The following is a 19,292-nucleotide window of genomic DNA, read 5'->3' on the forward strand; positions in this document are numbered from 1 at the left end:
GAAATTCTGAGCGCGTAATACTTTATTTACGACATTTAATGGCGCCCGACCAGGGACAAATCTCTTTTCCCACACACCGGAGATGAAGTTCCAGTTTTTCCCCCTTCCACAGCCGTGACGGACTTCAAGTGAGCACGTCGCGGGTTTTCCCGCCAACTCCCTCAGGCCAACGAAGGAGACGGACTGCGACCAGCCATCCATATGAGGCGGTGAGGATTGCGGATCGTCCCGACCCAGAGCCCACCCTGCAAGAGAGCTGTGTCCGAGGTTTCTAGAGATCCACCTAAGATACGCCATTCCCTGCGCAGCGTCAAGTGTCCGAGGCCTTCAAGTTCAAGTTCAAGTTCTGCTTCCCAGTGAGTTTTTCATGGGGGTTGCAATAAAGACGGGTTCATTTAATGAACACTGTAAAGACGTGTCTCACTTGTGAGACCGGTATGTTCAAGAGCATGCATCAAGAATTAAAGAATTAAAGAATTAAAGTCCAAGTTTTCAGGTGCACCGATATAACTGTATGAATGTTATTGTCTTAGTCAGGTTCAGTTAGGTTTGAATGTGTCAGGTTTTTATGTAAGTTTGTTTCATTGTGATTTTTGTTTTTGGGTCATTGTGATTTTTGTTTTCGGTTACATTCCAACATGCCGCTGTTTTCAAAACTGCGTAAGATATGTACCAGAAAAGGTGTACTAGAGGAACCAGTTAACATTACGCCTAGAGACACACCTGGACATTTCATGTACTGTAAACATGGTTTAGATGCCGTGTTGTTTTTAGAGCTATGGGTAGATTACACGAAGGATTTAGAGACACAGTATAGATGGCCTATCACGGGAATGTGGGATGCGGAATGCATTATGAAGGTAGAGGAAGAGTTATGGAAGAGAAAATGTAGACCTGCTCAGAAGGATGCCATTGAGTTTTGGCGCAAGGAGTCACATAGAAGAACAGAGTAAGTGTTTCACAAAGCAGAGAGAAGTAGACAGGAGTCTGAAAAAGCCAAAGAAAAGAAGTTACAGGAGGAAGGGGAGCGGGTAAAAAGAGAACAGACTGAAACTAGCAAGAGTGGCCCCAGTAGAAAGACCAGTTAGAGTGCCACCGCAAGTACCCCGATACATATAATAATGATATAGTAGCCCAAAGGTTCTTGAGCCTCCCACCAAACGAATAGCGTATAGCTGGTGTTTACATGGTCCAACATTTGATTACGTTGTCAAAAGGAAATTGAGAGGGGTGTAGCTAGAGAAGGACCAACCCCTGTGATTTGATGACACCCCTAATGTACAAAGTGTTAACGAAAAAATAATTAGTGATCGGCTAAGAGTTTAGCTTGAGAAAAAATTGTGGGTATTTCGAATTTGCAAATTGTTCAAGAATACAGGTTTGTGTTCTTGGTGGTTCAGTGAGCCAATGTGCTGGGTCCAGACGGTTGTGGGTCCTGATTCACGCTGAACATGCAGAGACTCCCACCTATTAGAGGTTGATAAAATAAGTACGTTATGTGCTGTACATTATTCACAGTGAGCGTTTCTACTAAACTGAGATTAGAAAAATAAGATTACGACCCCCTGAGAACAAATTGTATATAAAAACGATCTTTCAATAGGGCGAATTATTGCAGTTTATATGGAATTGAGAAGACTTTTTGTCTTTGACAGCTTCAGAGTGAGGTCCGTGCGCACCGCAGCGGCCCTCCTACTCGTCGCGGCTTAGCCCCCGCTTCAGAGTGAGGAGAGGGTGGGGGCTGAATAATGCAAAGCTATGCAGAAATCGGAGACAGATTCTGACCTTGAAGCCAAAGTGGGGGCCGGGAAAGGAGCAGAACAGAGACACTGCTTAGGAAGCTTCTCTGACATAGCATCTGTGTAATGCCTGCAGCCGGAGAGCCTTGAGGGCCAGGAGTAGATAAAAAAAAAACAGATGGCTGGCAGCCCAGGCTCAAGCCGCGCTGAGGGGCTATTTTTAGCTTCTCTGATAAGACAGGGCAGCTGAGAAAGGAAAGTCGAGAAGCCTTCCTTTGTTCGTTTCTGTGCAAAACAAGTGCCCCGAGGAAATGTCTATGTGTTATTTTTTAGCAAATGTTACATTGCTTCTAGATAAAAAGTAAAATGATGCTCTTGCTTGAAATTTTAAGGGCTATATGCCTATATAAAAACGATTTTCAAATTCAGACAATTTTAAATTGTGGCCCAAAGCTGCCACCAGTTGGATTGGCAAAATGATCACAAGTATGAGAAGACACATGAGATATGTGCCTTCAAATAGGAAAGCAGGGTACATTGTGTTGAAATAAATGTATTTTTTTTTTTGTCATAACACCTTTCCAAAAAAAAAATAATAATAATGTTCGTGAGTTTTTCATTTTTGATTATTGTTGCTGGTCCTGTGTGTTAGAAATAACGCAGTCAGTCCAGCTGACAGCTGCTCATCATTAGGATGAGCTCCTGTCAGATGGGAGTGAATAGGGCAGGAAAATCAGTTATTGATTATAAGCCTGACAAATTAAGCAGGCCAGAATGTTCGCCTCTGAGCTGTAGGTACAGTAATTGCGCATCACTGCTCATTTATATATGTTAGTGTAATTTGTCTATGCTTTCTGTGCTTGGTATACTGATGGCTTGGCATATGTATTTTATATATGTTTTGTTTTTGTGTCGTATTGACCAGTCTGTTTAGCATTAATACAAGTTCTCCTGGGCGTTACAGAGATGGTCGTGACGACGTAAATCTTTACGCAGCGCTTGGCTGGAACATAATCACAATTACTAAATTTCACAGACATGATATTACCATTATCATGCTGTCAAAATAGCAGACAACACGTTATCAGTGTATGTCTAATTGGTATTGGAGATGAATAAAATAAAAAAGGTTATGCAAGACTAAAATATGTGTCACATGACTGCCCTTCTCTTATAGACAGGCAGCCTCGGTCATATGTTTCCAGATTGGACATTAAGGAACAATTATGATCTGTACACTGGCATCTTAACACTTGAAATGCCTGTTTTAAATAAGGACTGCCACCCCAGAGTGACAACTCTGCCTTTTAGAATGTTGTAAATGGGCTTCCACAAATGAGGCTCGGTATTTAGGGCAATGAGAAAATATCTGACAGGATTTCCTTTTTAAAGTTTGCTTTAGTAAGCTCATTCTTGTAAATGGTGGTGCCAAAGTTGACATGTTTTTAAATTAGGCTATTGGGTTTGGGCTTCTGAAGGGAGACGTTTGAATATGAAAGGCGAGGGATGCAGCTTATTGTATAGGTGGAAATTATTGCAAAATGACTGGTTTCTTTAGCAGATAAATTATTAATTATGAAATTATCAACATTAATAAATGTTCTTAAAATTGGTTTTCAAAAAATTTAGAATGCTTAGTATTCCTATTAGGGCCTCCTAGCATTAATATTGACTTCAGGTTGGTGTAGGTTCACATAATAGGGACATTTGCATATGAGATGTCATTTGGCCAGCCTATGAGCTGACACAATGAGGTTTGTACATTTGTTAGAAGGATTTCTCGCCATTTCAAATACGCTGTGTATCTCCTATAATTTTGCTTACGCCCAGTAGCTACACACAGGGATTAATAGTGTTGACAAGACACAGGGTTTGATAGTGTTTGACAGCAGTGAAATCTGTTTCAGATTTCCTCCTGTCAAAAAGGGAGGAAGGAGGAGAATATTGGCTTCCTGAGGAGAATATTGGCTTCCTGCTGGCCCCTGAGGAGGTTCGCTTCCCGCTAGCCCCTTAGAAATTAAGCCCCTTAGAAATTAGCCCCCTTAGAAATTAAGCCGAGGAAATAGGTATGTTGCTCTTCCCTTTTCTCATGTTTTATTGTGATCTTTCAGGGGAATTAGTTGTGAGCAGTTTTTTTTTGTTCTACTAAGCTTAGGCGACTGACACCAGAACGTATTCAAATGATTTCTGGCCTTTCACAGCCCAAGACACAAAAGGAGGTACGTGCATTCATTGGCCTCACTTCATATTGCAGGCAGTGGATTCCCCAGTATGCTTACATAGCCAAGCCCCTAATACAGTTGACAACACAGGAGGCAGCTTCTACTAATGTCCTCCCTTGGACACAAGAACACACTGTGGCATTTGAAGAATTAAAAAGAGCTTTATGTCAAGCACCAGTTTTAGCAATCCCTGATTACAACAAATCTTTTATGCTTTTTGTGACAGAGCGAGATGGAACAGCACTATCTGTCCTAACACAAGATCATGCAGGAAAACACAAGCCCTGTGCTTATTTTTCTAGTACATTGGACCCAGTAGCACAGGCTTTGCCTGCGTGCCTAAAATCTGTTGCAGCAACAGCCTTAGCCATAAGACAAAGTGACTCGATAGTGCTGGGCCACCCCCTGACAGTACAAGTACCGCACGCAGTAGAGGTTCTCTTGAACCGGACACAAACACAACACCTGACTGTAGCGAGACTGACAGGTTATGCGCTGACGTTATTTCAACCACACATAGAGATCAGACGATGCAACATATTGAATCCTGCTACTCTTTTGCCCTCCAGTACAGAAAACGTTTCCCCACATGACTGTGTTGAAGTAATACATATCGTGACTAAGCCAAGACAAGACTTGACAGATGTTGCACTCCCAGACCCTGACCTCACACTCTATGTTGACGGCTCATGCATGAGGACGGGGGCGGGAGAATTAGTGGCAGCGTATGCAGTGACCACTGCTACTGAAATCATAGAGACTAAAAGAATAGACATACTGTCAGCACAAGCAGCAGAGCTCATCGCTCTGACACAAGCGTGCATAAGAGCTAAGCACCTGAGAGTAAACATTTACACCGACTCACAAAACGCATATGGGGTAGTTCATGACTTCGGAGTACTGTGGAGAGAAAGAGGTTTCTTGACCTCTCACGGGGCCAAGATACAGCATGGCCCCCTTATACAAGCCCGTCTGGAAGCGATACATTTACCGACAGCCATAGCTATCCTGAAATGCAAAGCACATACTAAAGCCACAGATACCATTTCTCAAGGCAATGATCTGGCAGACCGAACAGCTAAACAGACAGCTCAGACCCCACTAGACATGACGAACTCACAGATACCATCAATGACCAAAGCCATGACAGTCAGGGATCCTTCCAAGGATGTACAAGACATACAGACACATGCTACTCTAGATGAATTAAAGAAATGGTCGGAACAAGGAGGGGTACTGACTGATCAGGGTTGGATGACTAAGGGCAAAGCAACATGGTTTCTTCCTGATTCGATGGTACAAGTGATCATAAATACCGCACATAGTCCTGCACACTTAGGAGAGAAAGCAATGCTAGACAGCTTACAGAATATATGGTTCAACAAGCACCTGCGTGCAGCAGCGAAACAAAAGGTCAGAACATGTATGATCTGTTGCCAATTCAATCCAGGTAAAGGCATTCCGATGGAACAAGGTGGATTCCATCCACCTGACCACCCTTTTGAAGTCCTCCAAATGGATTATATCCAAATGAACAGATGTAGAGGTTACAAATATGTCCTGAACTCATGAAACTGGTGTCCCTTCTGTTAGGGTATACCTGGAAGTTCCACTGCGTACGACATCCTGAGGCAGCACGCCTTGTAGAAAGACACAATCAGACCTTAAAGATAAAACTAGCAAAGATTTGCGCAGACAAAGGTGTAGATTGGATGGTAGCCCTGCCGGTTGCCCTCTTTTACATGCGAATGGTAGCCCATTTTAGAACAGGCTTATCTCCCTATGAAGTGGTCTTTGGTAGACCACCGAATATGTGGGGCACTCCGATGCCTAAAAAGATTACTGATGTTGATAGTAACATGCTGACAGATTACCTGGCTTCCTTGATGTCTGCACTACTCTCTTGTCGTTCGCAGGTTGCTGCCGCCTTCCCTGACAACACCCAGGTCAGGGAACACTCCATCGCTCCTGGATGGAAGGCGCCGAAGTCAGTGCTCTGGACCACGAGGACAGCCGTTAAAGTCAAAGGGCGGAAAGGATGGTTGCACCTTCGCCACTCTTTTACAAAGGAAAAGAACTTTTCAGACTTTGAGCACCATTTTCTAGAGGAGACTCCCCAGCAGGAGTACAAAGCTAAACTTAGATCTAAAAAGTCAGAACCCGTTTGATCAATTAAGTCCACTAGGTGGTGAAGCGGTTGAACATGTATTCTGGCTTGCATAAGATCTTGAACAATCAGAATGAGAAAAAGAGCAAGATGAAAAACAAATACTGTAAAATATTACGTAGTAGATGTATAGTGACTTTGAGTTTTCTATCTCTTCTGTGTATCACGATAATATGTATCAGCTTAATACTACATGCTATTTTTCCTCCTATTGCCCCACTCTTACACTCTTCCACTAATGATACCATAAAGCACACATTTAGTGATCTGCCATCCCATGAGCTATCATATCGACTTGCCTTACGCAACAATACCTTTATTCAGATGCTGCACCATTCACATCAGACTAGCAATGCTACAGACTGCTGGGTCTGTGGCCAACTTCCCCCGTATCAGAAGGTGAAGGGAGTGTTGCCTCTTTTCCCTTTTCCATTCTCCCATAATGGTTCTTGCGGAGCATGGTTTGCCTTAAATGACATCCATCAACGGTGATGCCAAAGAATGTCAAGACAAGGAGTGTAGAGGCGACTGGGTATGGGGTAACTTGAATAAAGTCATGAATAAAGCATGTTTCCCAGATGAAGAAGGTCTTCCCCAAAGGAAAGGTACAGATCTAGAAAATGAAGAGTATCGGCAAGGAAATGCGACCCTCAACTTTATAGTGTTGAATGTCAAGCCCATACACAATTTAGGTCCATCCTCAATTACAGTCCTGCCAGTAAAAGGGAACTTGTGTGTCAGAAAAGAAGGCTCAGTACATTTGGGGCACAGCGAGTGTGATACTATAATAGTGTTTAAAGACAAAGGAAAGTCCTATTTCAGAGCATCACGACACACCTACTTTATTTGTGGCCAGACAGCCTATGTACAACTGCCCTTAGACTGGGGTGGGACGTGCTACATATCATTTCTTTTATTCCTAATAACGCACCGTCTGTATACAAAGCAATAACATGGCTCCACAAGATTGCCCAAAGCATACATCAAGACCCAGGCACGTGGACTTGGTCCAGTTGGCTCTGGGGAATAATATCGGCATGGGGATGGAAAGTGTTGACCGTCTGTGGATTAATACTACTGATGATATTCAATTGTTGCCTATGTCTGCAGTGTGGCCCGGCCATTTGCGGCCTGTGTGCTACTGCATGTGTTCCACATCCCCATTTACAGAGCATTGAAAATGGAAAAATAATGCTGCAAGAACAGATCAACTGTCTCATGAGAATAGATGTGACATGAGGGTCCACTAGGGGACAAGGAGGGAATGAGGAAATAAAAATTATGAGACCTATGTGTCCCCTTGGGCCCCCCTCAACGCTCTATGTACACATGCATGTATCCCATGCATTTCCCCTCCATGGCCTGTCTATCATGATGCTTATGCTATAACGTGGCCTGCCATCATCCAGTCTCCCATGAGACTGTTCTGAGGCCTACACGTTTTGCATCATGTTTTCCTGCATTTTCATGAAGCCCATGTGTATGGCTCAGCCAGAGCCGAAAAGAGGTTTCAGGCCTCAGACGCTCTGAGAGCTGCAGCTGCGTATCCTTGGCCTTGCACACTTGGGCCTCAGCCAAAGGGGCCCCGTCCGGGGTGCCGAGACAGTATTGAGCACGGTTATCTGCTTACTCCTACTGAAACCACATTCCTGCCTGGAGAAGGAGGAATAAAAACACAACCCGTCTGAAAAGAAGAGAGCCTAGCCTTCCTGTCTCTTTTCATGTGATTACAAAGCTCACGTCAGTGAAAAGCCCATAGCCCCCATGTAAGGCCCACGCAGTGAATAAAGAAATGGACGCCACATTGGCTCTTGGTGATGGACAACCTATGTCACAAATCAGTCCCTGCTCCAGACTTCAGATATCAGATAATACAAGATGTACTGGTCGTCCTGACACTGAAGGCCTCTCTTCCAGACTCCCTGACTGCACAAGCAGCCCTTCCCCACGTCAGTTACACGTCATGCTCGAGTTGAGCACAAGTAAGGCAAAGTTCCAGTAAAATTCCAGCTGATCACGCAACCCCCTCCAGGTATCCACCCACCTATGACACTCACCTATGACTCATCAAGTGGACGCCCACATGGACGCCCACCTTCACGCCCACTTACACACCCACATGCTCTTATCTCATTCTCTCTTGCTCCGCCTGAAGCACTCCTTCTTACGTATAATATCAAATGTATATATACTGTACTCTGTGAATAAAGTTTGAGAATATTCTGAGAATATTTTGAGAATTCTGATCAGAAGACCTGTCCTGATCCCTTGTGGTGATGGAACTATTCTCCCTATAACTCGAGTTATTGGACTAAAGCCCTTTTGAACCTGATACCACAGACTCAGCCTCTTGCTTTATGCATGATCATATTGATATTATAGAAATTCTGAGCGCTTAATACTTTATTTACGACAAACCAGACGCTTTCCCCATCATGTCCAAATTCAATTGGAGTTCCTCAAGGATCAACACTATCTTCATCACTATTTAACCTTTATGTCGAACCCCTAACAGAAATTCTCCGAGACGCATGCATATCTTATCACATGTACACAGATGACACTCAGATCTACATCAAGAAAACATCACTGGAAGACATAAAGAAAATGTCATTACATTGGTTAACTAGCAATCATCTGAAACTAAAGGCACAGAAAACGGAATTCCTAATAATATCACCACCAAAGAAACCCACAGACGTGAAGGAATGGACCAAACTGATCACAGCGCTAAACTACACCCCTACACTAGTTGAATCTGCAAAATCACTGGGAATTATGTTTGATAAGAACCTAGACATAAAAGCCCACATCAAATCAATGACAAAAAGTGCTTGGTTTCACCTGAACTATATTAGAAAAATGAAACCACTCATCTCTATGGCGGACCTCAAACTGGCAGTCCAGTCCTTAGTTATTTCAAGGATTGAATATGGATGTACAACTCTAGCAGGTCTATTAAAATTTCCACAGCTCCACTAAAAGCATGTCTAAATGTGGCGGCAAGACTCATTACTGGATCCAGAAAATACGAGTATATCTCCCCTCATCTGAAAGCATTAAACTGGTTACCATACAAAGCCAGAATTCAACTCAAACTGGCATGTACTACACACAAAGCGCTCCACTACAAAACGCCAAGGTACTTAGCTCAGAAAATTGAGCTTTCAGGGGGAAGCAGACCAGCTAGGAGAGCCAGAGAGCTGCTGCTGAAACCACCCATCTTTCGGGAGAAGAAAACGTATGACAGAGCTTTCTCCGGAGCAGCCCCCAGAATCTGGAACTCACTCCCTCCAAACATTAGAAAAGTTCCAAACATAGCAACATTCAAGAAGGAAGCAAAGACCTTCCTAATGAACAAGTTCCTTCCATAGGCTAGACTGTTCCCTTTAGCATCGTGACTAATTCCCAAACGTCGACCGTGAACCATTTCTGATGTAGAGCTCACGGAAAGCACATCAGAACCATTTGTATAGAAATACTGTTACACCCTGTAAAAATAGTTTTTTTGCTGAAACCGATAAGAAAGTCATATACAGGAATATTATATATATTAATGCTGCTACTCACAATGTATTACAAATGTGCCACATGTAACTGTGAAGCGCTCTGATACCCAAGGGTCAAGTCCGTGCTATATAAAACTCTATGAATAAATAAATAAAATAAAAAGATGTAAATTTTCTTGTACCATATATAACTGAACACTGAGATAGGCTGTAGCTAGGCCATAGCGCAGTGAGCTATTCGCTTACAAAGTAAAAGATGTACAGGGATGTTTCATTGAGCCATCTGCAATAGAAACCTATGTGGCCAAATATACATCCAGCGTACAACACTTAAATCTAAGATACCTAGGTAGAAAAGCAGACACACTCTGAAACACCAAGGGCCATATGTAGGTAGCCTAATACCGGTCGGTAACGGCCGATTTTCGGTAAATATCCCGTTACCGACCGGTATTTAGGCTTGTGCTATGTAGGGGGAACATTTCAGGATTCGGTAATTTACCGAATCGGTAAAATTACCGATTCGGTAATTTTACCGATTCGGTAAATACCGAATCCTGAAATGAGATGTAGGTGACACTCAAATAAGTGATGTGTAGGGAAAATAATTTGATATTTAGCACCAAATATATGCTGGTGCTAAATACCGAATTCATTGCAAAAAGCAATATTTTGCTGGACTAACAGTGCCATGTGGCAGACATACATGCCCTTAGGGCATGTATGTGCGCCACATGTGCACACATGCAGGAATCAGGGGTGCAACAGGGTGTCAATGTGACACCCTGCCACCCTTGAATGTGCTCCCCCCATTACCGAATCGGTATTTACCGATTCGATAATGAGGCATACCTTCCCATTGATTCCTATGGGCCTCCAGGCCCATAGGAATAAATGGGAAGGTATGCCTCATTACCGAATCGGTAAATACCGATTCGGTAATTACCGAATTTCTCCGATTCGGTAATATTTACCGAATGATTACCTACATACGAGTTACCACTTCTTAAATACCGAATCGGTAAAGTTCGGTATTTAAGAAGTGGTAACTTGTATGCTACCTACATATGGCCCCTAGTGAGGTAGTTAGAGAACCATGCAAAGATTCACTCATAAAGAAAGGCACAACTGATGTATATCTTGTGGTAATGAAAACACCTCACACACTTAAACAACGCAATATTCACTAGTACACCCAGGAGGCAATCTATGACATAAAGAGAGGCAGGGATTTAGTTATACATTTACACACATAGAATCACAGCCTCAGATAGGAACTAAAACACTCATTCAGATATCTGCTAAATAACTGACACTTTCAGGTTTACCGTGCAGACAATTAGCCCTTTCGTTATGTCTCACACCTGGTGCACTTCAGCTTGGGCAAGTAGTTTTACTGCTAGAGCTGTCTTATCACTTAAAACTGCTGGACAAGGTGTAAACCGTTCTTGTACAACATATAAGTGAACAGTGAGGTAAGCTGTAGCAGGGCTATAGCACAGGGACCTAATTGCTTAAAAAGTAAAATATGCACTTTGATCTTTCAGTGAGGTATATGCACTCATAGAAACCTATTTGCCCAATTATACATCCAGCCTACAACCAGACTTAAATCCGAGATGCCTAAATAGAAAATCACCTAGTGAGGTAGTTAGAGAAGCACAAAATGATTCAGTCACACAGACAAATACTAATGATATGTATCTTGTGGTAATGAAAGCAGTTTATCACACAGTTAAATAACCCAATATTCACTAGTACACCAGAAGACTATCTATACAGGCCCTTACAAAGAGATTAAGACAACCACATATCACATAAAGAGACGTTGTGAATTATTAATACATTTACATACACATGCAATCACAGCCTCAGATATGAACTGAAACACTCATTCAGATATCTGGTAAACAGCTGCCAGTTTCAAGTTTACCATGCAGACAAGTAGCTCTTACATTCTGTCTGAGGCCTGATATACTTTAGCTTGGGTATGCAGTTTTACTAGTAGAGCTCTCTTGTCACTTAAAAGTGCTATACAAGGTGTAAACTGTTCTGGTGCCACATATACATTAATCCTCCTGATGTAGGCTGTAGCTAGGCCATAGCGAAGGGAGCTATTCGCTTAAATGGTAAAAGATGTGCGTTGATGTTTCAGTGAGCTATATGCACTCATAGAATTATATGTGCCCAATTATACATCCAGCCTACATGCAGACTTTAATCTGAGATACCTAAGAAGAAAAGCAGACAGAAACTGAAACACCTTGTGAAGTAGTTAGAGAACCACACAAAGATTCACTCATACAGAAAGGCACAACTGATATTTATCTTACGGTAATGAAAGCAGTTTATCACACACTTAAATAACCCAATCTTCACTAGTAAACCCAGAAGGCAATCTATGCAGACCCTTACGGACTGATTTAGAGAACCACATATCACATAAAGAGAGGTAGTGATTAAGTAATAACTTTCAATCACAGCCCCAATACGAACTGAAATACTGATTCAGATATCTGCTAAACAACTGACACTTTCAGGTTTACCCTGCAGAAAAGTAGATCTTCCATTGTGTCTCAGGCCTACTATACTTGAGCTTAGGCATGTCGTTTTACTGCTAGAACTCTCATAGCACTTAAACATGCTACACAAGGTGTAAACTGTTCTTGTACCAGATATAAGTAAACACTAAGGTAGGCTGCAGCTAGGCCATAGCACAGGAAGCTTTTCGTTTAAAAGTAAAAGATGCAGTGAGCTATTTGCAATCATAGAAATCTATGTGCCCAATTGTACATCCAGTCTACACCCAAACTTAAATCTGAGATACCTAAATAGAAAAGCAGACAGACACTGAAACACCTAGTAGGTAGTTATGGAAACATGCAAAGATTCAGTAACACAGACAGGCACAACTGGTATGTATGTTGTGCTAATAAAGGCAGTTTCACATGCTTAAATCACCCAATATTTTACAGACACATTCAGAAGACTGTAGATGTCAGAAAGAAAGACAGCTATTCATGGAAAATCAGCTCCTGATTTGGACTCACATAGTTATTCACATATATGTGAAAGAAACTGACACATTCAAGTCTATCATGTAAAGCCCTTCTCAAGTTTTAAGCTACTCTTCTACAACATATGACTGTCCTCTGAGGGAGGCTGTAGTAATTCAATAGGGTATGCTTCTTTAAGGTAATGTCTGTGTAAGTAGGTATATGGGTGAGTGAGAGGGTGTGTGAGTAACTCTGTGGGTGAGTACGTGTGTATGTGAGTAGCTGTAAGAACACATACATGTAACTGAGCAGTAAGGTAGGTTGCTTGTCTGTAGATAATAGGATGGGTGTTATGTACTTAAAAGTGAACACATATAGTCTGAACATTGCCTAAGCTATATATCCTCATGCAAACTAAATGTTTAAATACTTAAAATATGTAATGTGATACTATATAATTAAGTGATGAATGTACATTTCTCTTTTTGTTTCCCAACATCAATATCTAGTTATCTACTCAGAATTACCATGCCAACTATAACTCAGAGAAGAAAGAAGCAGTAGCAAATATAGCATCTCCTTAGAACTAAGAAAATAAAGTGGTCAAAATTAGTGGTGGGCGGAATTTGCGAAATCCACTTTCGCAAATTATCGCGAAAATGTTAAAAATTATCGCAAACACGCGGAAATATCGCGAAGATGCGGAAGGTTTTTTCCCGCATGTTCGCAAGATTTTCTGGATGGTTGCGGCTCGCCAACTTACCCATGTGGTTGCTCGCGGGCGCGGCCATCTTGTTTTCAGTTGTCTCACGGTGAATGATCGCGAGAAGAAAGACGTGATCGCACGACGCATGACGTCACTGCGGGCGCGAACTGTCGCGAGACAGCGCAAATGGCTAAAAACAATACAACATCTCATGGAGAACGCGACCGGATCAAGAAAACTTGTCGGCGAACGCAGGGATTCAGGTAAGGCGATCGCGCACGCGCGAGAATGTATTATTTTACAGCGCGAGCAAGAACCAAATTATCGCTAAGCTGCGGAATGTGGAAATTTTGACATTTTCGTGCTTTCCGCGGAACGCGAAAATGTCAAATTATCGCAATTTCCGCGAACGGAACAAAATTTTCATCCCAGGCCTAGTCAAAATGCAGACAAGTTGGTCAAAGAGAAAAGGCTTCCTGGTAAGTGGTCCAAGATATTTCTCAAAATTGTTTGTGCACAACTGGGCAAAGTGCAAAAAGAAGTAAAGAAGAAGAAAACTTTAACACTGAGTACTAAATCACAAACAGTCTCTGATGTAAAAAGTAAGAAGTTCTTGAAAAAAGGAGAAACTTTAAGCAGAAGGCAGAAGCCAGTCAGTCAGTCAAAAAACTTTATTTCGGCTATACAGCCATAAAAGCACATAATTATAACAGTACATGATTTACAAAGTTTATAGTGCCCGACAATTGAATAGTAAAATGATGATACTGAAGACTATTAAAACCATGGACGATATACTACAATTTTATAACTTATTTTCGAACCCCACTACTACTCCACACCCTTTGATTGACCATCCTATGCATCAGCTGTAGCCAGGTTATCTTGAAAGCAGGGGTAAAAGACATTTGAGACAGTAAAATATAAAAAAATTCTTTTAAAAAGATAATTTAAAAACAAAACATTAAAATTAGTAGAAACATATCAAGACAATTTCCCTAGTTGGAGATATTTTCAGATACAAATCACGGACAGTTAGTAAGAAGGCACTGTTGAATATTACCCAGCTTTTTTCCCCTTTATAATGCCTCTACGTATGCACCACATCGCGAATAAGAATTTCGAGATTGCGACTACAAATAATGGATGTGTCTCATATTTCAGTAGCCTAAAGACCTCGACCTGTCATTTCTAAACCCCAGATTCCTACAAAGTTGGATGACCCACTTGAAACTAGACCTTCTGTAGGCAGGACAGAAAAGTATAACATGGAGTTCTTCTGTCAAAGTGCACCCAGGGCAATTTAGTTTGGTGGCTCCCTTCCATTTGTTTGTGAATGCGCAGAGCGGGTGCGTCCCGTGTCTAAACTGTAAAAACTATTTCTTTGCCATAAAAGGTTGGCAGAAGCAGTTCAAAGAAATCAGATGTAGAATGTTCCATACTAGAGTAGTTTGCAACTTGTTAGCATCTTTGAAAAAGTATAAATGAAGACCATGAGCAATCAGACAGAAGGAATATGTTGAAGGTACAGTTAATAAAGCGTTTGCTCTGAAGAGAAAATGATTTATTGTGGTTTCATACAGAATGAAGACATTGGACAAAACATTGTTGTCTATGATGAGACAGAGCCAAAAGAGAAGACTTGTTAATAGAAGTAACTTTTGCAAAGTTTTTAGTTGTGAATGGATTCATGCTTCCAGTGCTGAGACTTTATTTTTTATTTATTTATTTGAAAAGTTTTATAAAGCGCGAACAAGACCCAAAGGGGTATAAGAGCGCTGTACAGAGTTGGCACCAATGAGTATACAAAACATAATGAAAGTAAGTGAAGTTACAACCTGTGGGAAAACATTCACAGATAAAGAATAGGGGTTATCAAAGGTGCCATAGAGCATGCAGAGTAAAATATCATACAATAGAAAGAACCAAGGTGCGATGCAAATCAAGGACTTTTAACAAAAAAGAAACGAGCATCATCATCAGTTAATGCAGTTAAAGGAGCTATCGAGTACTAGAACAAAAAAAGGTAAACGCATAATATAAAACAACAGTGAAATACTGCAATATTTAGGTTATTAACAAAACACACAAGCATGATCAATGCGTTAATGTTTGTTCAATATTAGTCACTTGACCAGTTTTTTGAAGGAAGTAGTGGAAGGATTAGATCTGATATCGGATGGCAAGACCTGTGAAAGCAAGGTTGTAAGATCTTTTCTTTTTTAATCTTGGAGGTTTCAAGAGAAGGGTGGACGTACATCTGAAGTTCCGTCTGGAGCCTGATAGCTCAAGCTTATTTGCTAGGTAGTGTGGGGTATTGTAGTGTATGGCTTTATGAATCAGACAAGCTATCTTGAGTCGGATTCTAGCTTCAATAGATAACCAATTTAGTTGCAGAAGGTTGGGTGAAATGTGATCATATTTCCTCGAGCCGGTTAAAAGTCTAGCTGATGCGTTCAAGGTAGCTCTGAGTGGGGCCAAGCTAGGTTTGGGAAGTCCAGCGAGGGTCACCAGCCCATATTCCAATCTAGGGATAATCAGGGATTGAACCGCCGGCCTGAGATCTTCAGGGGGGGGGGTATGGTTTGATTTTCTTCAGTGTGTTGATTTGGAAATTGGCTCACCTAGTATTAGCACTGATGTGTGCTTGCATGTTTAAGTGTTTATCCAATATGATACCTAAAGATTTGGCAGAGTCTACAACGTTGGATGTGCAGTTCAGAGCAGTACGTTGTTTAATACAGTCAAGGGTTGGAGCTGAGTGATTAGGTGGGGTGATCAAAAGAAATTCGGTTTTCAGAGTATTTAGTAGGAGATGGTTCTGAGCTAACCATTGTTGAGTTTAGGCAAGTGCAGAATTTAATGTTTTTATGTCCTCTTGCGAGGAGATCTTCAGGTACAATTGCGTGTCATCCGCATACATGTAGTATTGAATGCTCGCTCGGTTCAGAATGACCGCAAGAGGCTCCATAAAGAGGTTGAAGAGAGTGGACGAGTGCGCAGAACCCTGGGGGACTCCAATCAGACAGGGGTACTGGAAGCAAGAGCATGAATATCTTTGATCCTTTGCGTGCAGTTTTGCAGGAAGGAGGCAAACCAGTTTAGGACCGGGCCGAGAAGCCCATCCTATGCTGGAGAAGATCAATCAGGCTTTCATGTTTGATGGTATCGAAGGCCGAGGATAGGTCCAGAAGGATCAGGAGACAAGGGACATGTTGGTCAAGGGCTCTCACGGCTTAATCAACAATATACGTTAGTGCTGTTTCAGTACTGTGCCCTGATCTGACTCCTGACTGATGAGGGTCCAGGAGTTGATATTTCTCAATATGATTGCAGAGCGGCGAATGTACGCATTTTTGAAGCAATTTAGCTAGAGTCATACTGCTGGTGAAGGGTCGAAAGTTGTTTGGATCTGAAAGGTCCGCTCTGGACTTCTGAGGAATAGGAGTAACTTGCCCAACTTTTAGGCAGTCTGGAATCTTTCCCTGTAAGAGGGATTGATGAATGATCCTGGACTAAAGAGGGAGAAAGGCTGAGAATAAATCTTTATAGAGCTTGGCGGGTAGGGGATCACCAAAATGGTTGGAGGGTTTGATGGATTCCATGTTGTGAAGTAGCTCAGTGCAGTAAGGTAGGAGAAAACTGCTCAAAGATCCGTTGTTTTTGAGAGAGCCGTCCAAAGGTGAGTATATTGTCATGGATTATGCCACCTCCTGTTGGCGGTTTCTTGGATAACAAAGTTGGGATGGCAGGTAATAGCTCTAGCTCTATTTTCATTGTTTTTTCAGCGAAGTGAGCTGTAAAATCATCACCACTAGGGTGCAGGGATAGAGGAGTAGAGTTCATGTTAGAAGATTGGTTAGATTTGTTTTTTGGTCTATTTTTGGCTTCATTAAGTTCAATTCTAAAGTGCTCTGTTTTCACCAAGCGTATGTGTTTGTTGTAGACGCTTCTCAATTTTCTCACTTGAGAGAGATTTGTGGTGGAAGGTAAGTTTCTCCAGAGTCTCTCTGAGAGTCTTAGATTGCGCCGTTCATCATTTAGGGAACCATTAAACCATGGTTTAGAGAGTTTGACTGGAATGCTTTTGAGCTGTTTCGGAGCAAATGAGTCAAGAATGTTAGACAAAGTGTTAATGTAATGCTCAGATAGATCGTCAAGGTTGGTCAAATTAAGGGGGGGCTGTAGTCTATTTTTGGTGATTAAAGTTAACATGTTGATGTCGAGGTCTCTCATGTTGGAAGTCAGTTGTTTCGCTTTAAGGGGTTGACCCTGTTGACCCAATCCCTTGTCTAAGATGAGGAACGGAATTTGAAAATGATCAGACCAGTCACAGGGTAGGATATCTTCTATTTGTATGAAGTTGTCTTTGGCAATGACAAGGTCAAGAGTGGCGCCTTTATTGTGAGTAGGGCCTTTACAGAGCTGTGAGAGGTTGAGGTCATAGAGGAAAGTCTTAAAGGAACAGACAATGGGATAATTTGTATCATTCCAAAGAAGGTTGAAGTCCCCGAGAAATATGTGGCAGAGTTGATCAGAGCTCGAGCTAATGACCTGCATGATTTTCTCTATGAAGACTAGGTTGTCACCAGTAGGGTGATAGCTCGAGTGCAGCACATAAGTCTTCTGGCCTTTGTTCCAGATTTCAGAGACTAGCTGTTCACAGGATGATAAAACAGTACATGAGGATTGTTTTACTGTGAGGTTGGAGCGATGAATGCAGGCAATGCCCCCTCCTGTTCCACCAAGTCGATAATTTCTGAGAATGGAGTAGTCAGGGGGGATTAAGATGTCAAGCATTGGGGAGGAAGTATCATTGAGCCAGGTTTCAGTGATGATCAGAAGGTCAAGGTTATGCACAATGATGAGATCTGAAATATCAGCTGCATGTTTCACAGCTGATCTACAGTTGAGTAGCATTGTGTTGATGTGCAGGTTGGAAGTGACCACTTCATGAATAGAGGTGGTTATGTGCAGCAGGTTCTCTTTGTTCACCTTTCTGAGCTTAATGCTTGGTTCACTGTCAGGGTCTGCAATGATTGAGTGGATGTTTAGAGTAGAGTTGGGGTGGGAGACCGTCCTTGAGTCAGTGTAGGACACAAGCAGGGCGAGAATGTCTTCCTCAGATAGCTGAGGTAAGGGCCTGTGGGGCCGAGAGTGGTGGTTAGGTAGAGGCCTCGAGCTCCAGCTGGATCTAAGATAGGAGCAGAAGGTGGGATGTTCGTTGGTTGAGTAGGACAGCGTCTGTGATTTGTAGATATCATTCCTCTGAGTGGGGGGTGAGACCCAACACTTCTCCATCTTCAAGGAGAACTGCAGAATGCTTTGCACCAAATCTTTGACTACCGAGATATCATGGTTGAGGTCATCAATCTTCTCCTCAAGTCCATGATTGTTCAAGCACTTATTCGCAGGAATAGCTCGCTCAGGTAGGACAGGTTCAGCTGTTAGAGGGGTAATAGGTTGCGTAGGACTATTGGCACAGTTAAATAGGGAGAGAGGGTCATACTTGAGAAAGGAATCAGAGCTTGGAGTGGGAGTAGGGAGAGGCGGAGTGGAGTTAGGAGGAGTAGAGGGTGGTGAAGTGTGTAGTGAGAGTGTGGGTGAATGTCTGTTATTGGTCAGCGTATAGGAGACATTAACTGGGTTCCAGGCCCTGCGATTGGAAGATCCAGAGCCTAAGGGACACGTATCCAATCTTACCTGGGAGGTACTCTGGTCAGTTCAACCTTCACATGCATGAGACAGATGTGGGTTTTTCAGGTTCATGGTGTGGGGAGTAGGGATAACCTCTGTTAACTTGGGTCGAGCTGTAGGGTTTGTGTTAACAGAAAGGAGTGCGGGCAATGGGGAGGATGGGCCGTCAATCGCCTCGAGATCAGAGCAAGTGAGTGTCACATTCTGACTGCCGGTGGAAGTGTTGAAGTTAGTTAGTGTGTTCTTGATCGTCAAG

The sequence above is a fragment of the Triturus cristatus genome, chromosome 5_2, assembly GCF_964204655.1.
Source record: "Triturus cristatus chromosome 5_2, aTriCri1.1, whole genome shotgun sequence".
NCBI lineage: Eukaryota > Metazoa > Chordata > Amphibia > Caudata > Salamandridae > Triturus > Triturus cristatus.